Below are 8,872 nucleotides of genomic sequence, written 5' to 3' on the forward strand. Positions count from 1 at the left end.
GATGTTCTTTTGACCTCTGAATTATCAGAATACAGATAGGGACGGTTGATTACATTGTCCACCCTACTCAGACATATGTAAATATACAAAAACACAAACATTATCTCCCCACGTCTTCTGTGGGTTACTTATTTTGAAGAAAGTTTAACCCTTTCTAGCCAAGCGTCATACCCCCAACATGAGACTAGTGTGGAAGGGTGAAATTAGAGCTCCTAGATACACCTTAAGGACCTTCCAACATTGATATGAGCTGTGTTTACATTAACAACAAGGAGTCCGGTGGCACCTTAAAGACTAACAGATTTATTTGGGCCTAAGCTTTCGTGGGTAAAAAAACTTCACTTCTTCAGATGCATGGAGTGAAAGTTACAGATGCAGGGCTACCCCCTGATAGTTTTAAAGAGCACTTACTCTGGCATCCAGCCATGAAGGCTGTGAGGTGTTGTACCTCAGTTTCCCTTTGTGCACAGCAGTCCAAGCTTGTAGTGGTTTTTCTGCTGTGTACAGTTCCAAGATTAGATACAGGCACTAACCGAGCAATATCAGTATCACCAGGCCTTTTAACATAGTGTGTGTTGTCATGTAATGAAACAATATAACCATGAAGGCTTTTACACCATAATGAGTTCTTATGTATCACCCGCAACATGTTGAAGGGTTTTCCCAAAAAACCCTGTACGTTGTACATTTTTGCAAGTTCTTGGTATCAGCAACAAGTTGGTTACAGTCATTAGCAATAACGTCAGTTTTATCACAAGTGTGCATTTACAATTATTTTTGTCACGCCAAGCCTTTGGTTTAGACAAATCATTCTTTAGGTCAGCTTGTTCAATATCCCTTTTGAATCTTTGTAGCTTTTTCTTGACCTCAGGGTCTTCCTTAACATAGGAAGTGGTTAAAATTGAAAGCCTTGAGGTTTTGGTATTTTAGGGTTAACCCGTGGCTTTTATTTGCAAGGTTTAATCCTTCCCTTTCTCCCTGTCCAGTAGGGTCAAAATCTGAACTTTTTTGCTTAACAGAATTCATTGGCCGGCTGGGTGTGTCCTTTTTGCTAACAGGTCCGGGCAAGTCTGTTTTCCCCCCAGTCAGTCAGGTAATTTGCATCAACACAGACACTAGCTGGTTTACTAGTTTTCAGATCCTCAAGCGTTCCCAATTCAAAGGCTGAACTCTGCCTTAAAGAGATTCCATCCATTTTCAGTAGCATGTTAGGGTACGTCTACACTTACCGGAGGGTCCGGCGGCAGGCAATCAATGGGATCGATTTATCGCGTCTGGTTTAGACGCGATAAATCGATCCCGGATCGATCCTGGAAGTGCTCGCCGTCGACGCCGGTACTCCAGCTCGGCGAGAGGAGTACGCAGCATCGACGGGGGAGGCTGCCTGCCGCGTCTGGACCCGCGGTAAGTTCGGACTAAGGTACTTCGAATTCAGCTACGTTATTAACGTCGCTGAATTTGCGTACCTTAGTCCGAAGTGGGGGCTTAGTGGGGACCAGGCCTTAGACTCAAGGTTCTTTTTGTCCTTCCCTTACCAACCTCTGCTTCTACATGGAATCAGATGTCAAGTCCCCTAAGCGACTACAAGTCATATCCGAAATATCTAGAGATGAGTTTTCCTGCTCTCCCCTGCATCCTGGTAACCAGTAACCCAATCTTTCCTCAGTACCTGAGTCACGGACTGCTTACTTAAAGAATCAACATGGAGACATTCATGTTCCAACAATATTATCTCCCCAACAAGCTGGTTAAGCTTATAGGCCTGTTTAAATTCCCTAGCCATTGTTATTTCATTTGAAACCTTTTCAAAGCTATCCACACTGGGTCTTTCTAAAGTAAAGTCAGTGGATCTATATAGGCCCTCTCAGAGGTCCAAAGAGGTCCGGGCCACTTCCAGCTTTTGAGGGCCCTCGCCATAATGAAAATTTAAAAGGATGACACATGAAAACAAAATAAGGCACCAAAAAAAGAGTGAGACATAATTTGAATATTTTTTTATTTAACAAATGCTTTTCTAGCCTTTTTCTGTGCAAATGCACTAATTATTGAGGAAAAATCTAGCTCTCCTAGAATATCGGGGTTGGAAGGGACCTCAGGAGGTCATCTAGTCCAACCCGCTGCTCAAAGCAGGACCAATCCCCAGACAGATTTTTGCCCCAGATCCCTAAATGGCCCCTTTAAAGATTGAACTCACAACCCTGGGTTTAGTAGGCTAATGCTCAAACCACTGAGCTATCCCTCTTGTGTGCAATGTCACAGTTGATATTAAGCATGGTGAGGCTGTTCAAATGCTCTTGTCCCATAGTTGAACGGTGATAGTTCTTTACCTGCTTCAACACATTGAAGGTGCGTTCACCTGAAGCTACTGATGCAGACAAACTGACAAAAATACGTAATGCAATTGTGATATTAGGAAACACCCCAGAGAGTCCAAGTTTGAGTATTCTTGAGCAATTCCTTTGGCTTGCAATCCAATGTAAAGTTTGTGGAATATATTCGTTTGAGGAAGATGACCTCGTCACTGAGATCTTTTGAGATTTCTTTGTTGTACTGTTGCTGAAATTGTTCAGCTGCAGAAAATAGATCTTCAACAGACTGAGTAATGAACTGCCAAAGAAACCCAAAAAGGGTACAAATTGACGTGTAAGACCTGATTGAATAGAGTCGATGACAAGGAAGACATTGACACTATAATGCTGCTCAGCATCGGATTCAGTAGGTAAATTGCGATTGGTGGAGAACTCAGATGAAATGCCAATATTCTGTGCTACTGATTTGGACTCAGTCAGGATCGCATCCCGTTGTTCATGAATCTGTTGAATGTCGTTGATAAGACTTTCAGTGTTATCCCTCTCAACACCAAGTGTAGCATTGCCTGCTTCAATTACCAGATTAGTTTGGTGGATCATTGTAAGTAGCTTCATCCACAAAGATGACATCAGAATGCATTCAAATTTGGACATGTGCTTCTGAATAGACTGAAGTTCAGTTCAAGCCTGTGCAGTGAGATTGCGATTTTGAAGTCTTTCTCACTGAATTCAAATGCCGCGCAACTGGTTGAACACCATCCATCCGTGCAGACCATCTAGTTTTGGACATCCCGTGCAGTGAAACAGGAAGATATTGCTTCAGAATTTCCCATCTTTGTGGACTGCTACTGAAGAGATTGTACATTTGCTGAACAGTTCCAAAGTAAGTAATTGCGTCCTTGCATGATTCAGCACAGTCAACACCTACAAGGTTTAGTGTGTGGTTTCCACAGCTGGAGAAAATACAGTTTGAATTATGCTCAAGCAGAACTGCTTGTACACCTTTGTACTTCCCAGCCATATTGGATCCATTGTCATAGGCTTGACCAATGCAGACTTGAAAATCTAACTTAAAACCTTCTAGAATTGCTAGTACCCGAGCAGCAATTTCTTTTCCAGTTTTTTCTCGTGAGGTTTATTTTGATGATAATTTTTCTTCAATTGAAAATTTTGAGCGGTCTACAATCTTAACATATCGAATAACCATAGGAGTCTGTTCCTTGTGAGAACAATCTGGAGTGGCATCAGCAATAATTGAAAAATACTTGGCATTGCAAATCTCAAGAATTGTTGTTTGTACGAATGCCCCACATAGCTCAATAAACTCGTTTTGTATGCGTGTGGAGAGAGAATGGACTTGCATGCGCTTTTGACTCTCTCTTGCGATTCTCGAACACGTTTAACATGCTCTGATAAAAGTGGGTCATATTTGCTGAGGAGCTCAACTATGCCTAGAAAGTTTCCATTTGCACAATCACCAATACGTTGACTAGAACCAAAGAAAGCCAGTCCCTGCTCAGAAAGAAAAAGGATGACATTCAGGATGCGCTCAAGAAGTTTTTCCCAGTTATTAGTTTCTGTAGAGAGTTCAGGCAAGAGTAAATTCTCAACTGAACTTTCAGCTGATGCTGCCCTACTGGCTGATTTCCATACAACATAGTTTTCTTTGTGTGACGTTGAACTCTGCTGTGATGGTATTCGGTCTTTCAACTTCCCTCCAACCTCTTTTGATGCTCCATCCTGATTGATCAGAGAGAACTGATGCATTTGCAGTGCTTTTGTTCAAAATGAAGCAGGGTGGACAGCATAGAGCGTGTTTTTCCGTACTCCAGCATAACCAGTCTCTTGTGCAGGTCTCACCATTTGGAAGAGTTTTTGTCAGCAGACGAGTAGGGAAAGCACGATTATCAGCATCTCGTGGAATGTTGCTTGGAATTTCTAAACAACTAATTTGAAGAAAAGATTGCATTTGGGCAGCATTGCTCTTGTCAATAATTCCGATGTCCGTCACAGTCAAACCTGTAGTACTCATGAATTGCTCTTGCTGCATAAGATCTACATCTTCCTGTTGCTGTTGAGTTTCTTGATCGTACACAGGATCTTCTGCTGCATCTGTTACTGTTGGCACATCTCCTTCTTGACTACTATCCTCATGTTCAGGTATTGGCATTGAAATATCACCTGTTGCAGTTGCGGGGTTTTCATTACCTGTAGCATTGTTTGTTGGGTAAGGTAAGTTTTCCAGTGGTTTGAGAAATGAAGTTATTGGCTTTGAACTCATAGCTGCTGCTTCACTCAGTTGTTTTCGCCGTCTCTTGCTTGCACCACTTTCAAATCGCCTCTTCAGAGTGATCTATCTGGTCAATATGTAGTCTATCCACACTTGAAATATTCTGCTGTAAATAAGCAGCTTATCTACACTTGAAATCTTCTATTGTAAACCATGTACACAAATGCTGAAAAGACTTTAAAACGAAGGAATACTAATTAAGAACATAGAATGAAACAGGCAGACAGGTTATTATCCTTATCACTAAATCAAAACTCAAGCACACAAGATATAATACAACAGGCTGAGATGAAGACAAAGGGATGACATATATTTAGTAAACACAGACACGGCTACAGTCAGAGGGATAATGTCCAAAAATTTCAAACGTGTCCTCACGATACTCGCTGTACGAGATTGTCCTCACAAATTTTCGCCTTGAATCTGGGCCTATAGACTACGAAAGCCTATGATGATGGCCAAGCTACCAAGCTAGGGCTCAACCAACCAACCAGTCACCTCTTTTAGCTACCATATGAAGATAACCATGAAGAATTCTCACACATAAATAATTCCTTAGTCAACTAGACGTAAAACTATAAAGACACGAAAATGTAACAATTCTCGACCTTTCAACCCTCACTTGATCCAGCACCAGCCACTAGTAGTGGTTTGTTAATATAATCAGCGGATCTGAAAGGACACGTTCATCACGGTCTAATCTTGTGCCGTCAGAACCGATATATTTTTATTATTAATTATGAACATTTTGAACTCTCTAATATGACAATCTATTTCCGTTAACCAAAAAATTGTCTTTTACCAATCACATCTCTTATTCGCTTAAATTTGCAGCTCTAAGCTGAGAGAGACTGTGTCACATTTTGGTCCGATAGGGATGCGCATAAAAACAAGTTGCGAAACTTATCAAATGCCAAAAAATTAACAAGTGTCTAAATGTGAGGCCCCCTTTGAGTTTGAGGCCCAGGACAAATGGCCCTCCTGCTCCCCCTCCCCCCCCCCCGATTGGCCCTGGATCTATACACCTCAGAAAGACTCTGGCAGTTAGGAACTGGAACAAGTCTCCCAAACAAACTGTTGCTTTCTCTATATAGTGATTCACCCTGAGTTAACTCAATCGAATCACTTCCACACCCATCAGTTGCAGCAAACTGTTTGCAAAAACTACCCTGAAGATTTTCCTCTTCAGGAATCTTTCTAAGCAACAACCCATTTTTCACAGACATTCTGCCCTTACCCTTTTCACGTAGGGCCAGAGGTGAAAGTAAGCCAGTACGGTCCGGTGCAGCATACCAGTACACCGTGCTGGACCGGACCGGCTTCCCCAGGCTGGCGATTTAAAGGGCCCGGAACTCCCTGCAGCGGCCAGAGCCCTGGGCCCTTTAAATCACCGCCCGAGCCCTGCTGCTGCTACCCCGGGGCTCCAGCAGCGGGGCTCGGGTGGCACTTTAAAGGGCCCAGAGCTCCGCTGCAGTAGCGGCGGCCGGAGCCCTGGGCCTTTTAAATCACCCCTGAGCCCTGGGGCTCCCAGCCACCTCTGCAGCTGGTAGCTCCGGGGGCGATTTAAAGGGCCTGGGGATTTAAAGGCCCCGCCTCTTCTGGTTGAAGCCACGCCCCCTGATCAGGACTCCGGCTTACCGGTAAGTCCTTTAAGTTACTTTCACCCCTGCCTAGGGCTTGCTCTAAAGGAACATTTTCCTGAGCAACAGACTTTTTCTGGGTTTCACTTCTGACCCATCAGGAGGATTTTCACAAAACCCCCTTTCAGGTAAACTGCTAGACTTCATAGTCAAAAGATTAGAGGTATTCTCTTCCTTGTTACAAGTTTCCACACTGTCAGTGGGTAACCTAGTCAAATCACCTTCATGCTTTTCTTGTGCCCTGGCTGTGATATCACCCTGATCAGACAAGGTTGTCATATCTTTACCCAGCAACACACTAGCAACAGGCAAAATAGAAGCACCAGAATCGCTTGGTCTCTGGGAGCTATTTATGACACCAACTGGATGTAACCTAGTTGCAATGTCATCATCCCTAGCAGGCACAAATTTGGGACCACTTCCTTCCAGGGCTTTAGTTGTATCCAAAATCAGCCCTGGGTTAACTGATAAATTTTCAACCATCATAGGCAGACAGGCTTTTTCTGTCTGCTCTACAAACAGAAAAGAGCTGGAAAAACATTCCCCTTTAACAGACAAATAGCTTGGGATAGCCTTTCCTTTGTCCCAGCACACATGGCTGTTCACGGACAATTGCTTGGAGATTGGGGTAGCTCCCTTCATAGGCAAGTCATTACCCCAACAGACACAGGAACGCTTCCTTGTCACAATTCTCCACACTGCTAACAGGTAGGGTATAGGGATACTCATGTTCCACTAACCTTGCCAACAATCCATAACTTACCAACACTGTACCCTTTCCTTCCTCGGTTAGGGCTTTAACCTGATCACCAATTTTAATTTGCTCTAGAGCAGGGGTAGGCAACCTGTGGCACATGAGCGGAAGGTGGCACGCGAGCTGATTTTCATTGGCATTCACACTGCCCAGGTCCTGGCCACTGGTCTGGGGGGCTCTGCATTTTCATTTAATTTTAAATTAAGCTTCTTAAACATTTTAAAAAACCTTATTTACTTTACATACAACAATAGTTTAGTTATATATTATAGACTTATAGAAAGAGACCTTCTAAAAACGTTAAAATGTATGACTGGCACGCGAAACTTTAAATCAGAGTGAATAAATGAAGACTCGGCACACCACTTCTGAAAGGTTGCCGACCCCTGCTCTAGAGAAACATCTTCCTGAGCCTTATCTAATGCCAGATTCACTTCTGAGATACCAGATCGATACTCAGCAATTTCTTCCACGTATGCACTGCTTCTTTGCACAGACAAATAGCCATCTTCCTCAGACAAACATCTGGAGAAACCCTCCATAGGCAAATCCTTGCCCCTAATAGACACAGGTTCAGGATTATTTCTCTCCTGTGACTGGTTTAATTTAACCTGACTGAACAAAGTTTTAATATCATCCCCAATCAAAAGATCCTTAGGCAATAACTTCCTTGCACCAGCTATAATGTTTAACACCATTCCATTCAAGATGGATTCTAGCTAAAGGTACACTTACAGTAAACTCATAGAGGATTATAATACTCACACTCTTATCTGGTAAATAATCTTCCTCTTTGACAAAATCTGTTTTAACAAGAGTGATGTTGGAAGCTGTAATTTGCCCTAAACAGCTTTTCCTGTTGACTTTTACATTCTCTGCACAAGTTATGGGGTTACCTTCACTGGAGCTCGCAGTAAAAGCATTTACATAAAAGGTGACAGTGTTGGGGTAAATTTGGTTACACGCAGACAAGTGCTTAGAGTCAAACAACATACCAACATTCTTACAAACTGGATAGATTCTATCCCCATCTCTGCTGTTGAGAGGACCTGGCTTTCCAGAATGATACAGTTCCTGTTGTTCCTTTATTCTCTTGAGTTGGAGCTTACATCTGTCCACTTTTGCCTTCGCTTCTAGTTCCTGCAATCGAATATATGCTATTTTTTGTTCATGTTAAAACACTGGTGTTCTCTTTCAGCAGCTTCTCCTTCCATATCAGCAATTTTTTGCTTTTGTTCAAGTACTAGCTGCTGGTTTCTCAGCGCAAGCATTTTCGCTGGGTCTGCTTCCTTATCACTGGCAATTAACAGCTTTCTCCGTTCCTGCTCTGGGGTCTTTTTCTTAAAAGACAACCCCCTCTGCGAGCACAATTCTTCCCGGCTTTTTCTGTCAGGGTATTGATCATGGGTCACTCACTGTAACTGATTTTTAACCCTTAAACTCTCCAATATCCAAATAAAATTTTGACAAGCGTGTGGTTCTGATCCCAAACCCTTAACCTGTGGTAATGTGCATCCAAGCACGACAATGCCACTGTGACCGGGATCTTAGTGGGGAGCCAGCTGTGGTCACTCAATTAGGGTGAACTGCAAAGAATGGGGCAGCCAAACCCCGTAAAGCTGGTGGATATTCCAATACTTAAATTTACCAAGCCAGCATAAAACAGATTCTTTATTACCTTACTGGTTACCCAGAAGTCCAAACAACACAGTTCCCTTAAAGTGATCCAGCCTCACGCCCCCATCCAGGTACCCACGTCAAATATGATGAAAATTTCTATAAATCTTATTTCATCATATAAAAGAAAAGGTTCTACCCATCCCAAAGGATCGGACACATCACCTCCCAGGTTAATGAATGTTTCAGATCTTACCCAAAT

Source organism: Terrapene carolina, unplaced genomic scaffold (genome assembly GCF_002925995.2).
Source record: "Terrapene carolina triunguis isolate 2854851 unplaced genomic scaffold, T_m_triunguis-2.0 Scaffold836, whole genome shotgun sequence".
NCBI classification, from domain to species: Eukaryota; Metazoa; Chordata; order Testudines; family Emydidae; genus Terrapene; species Terrapene triunguis.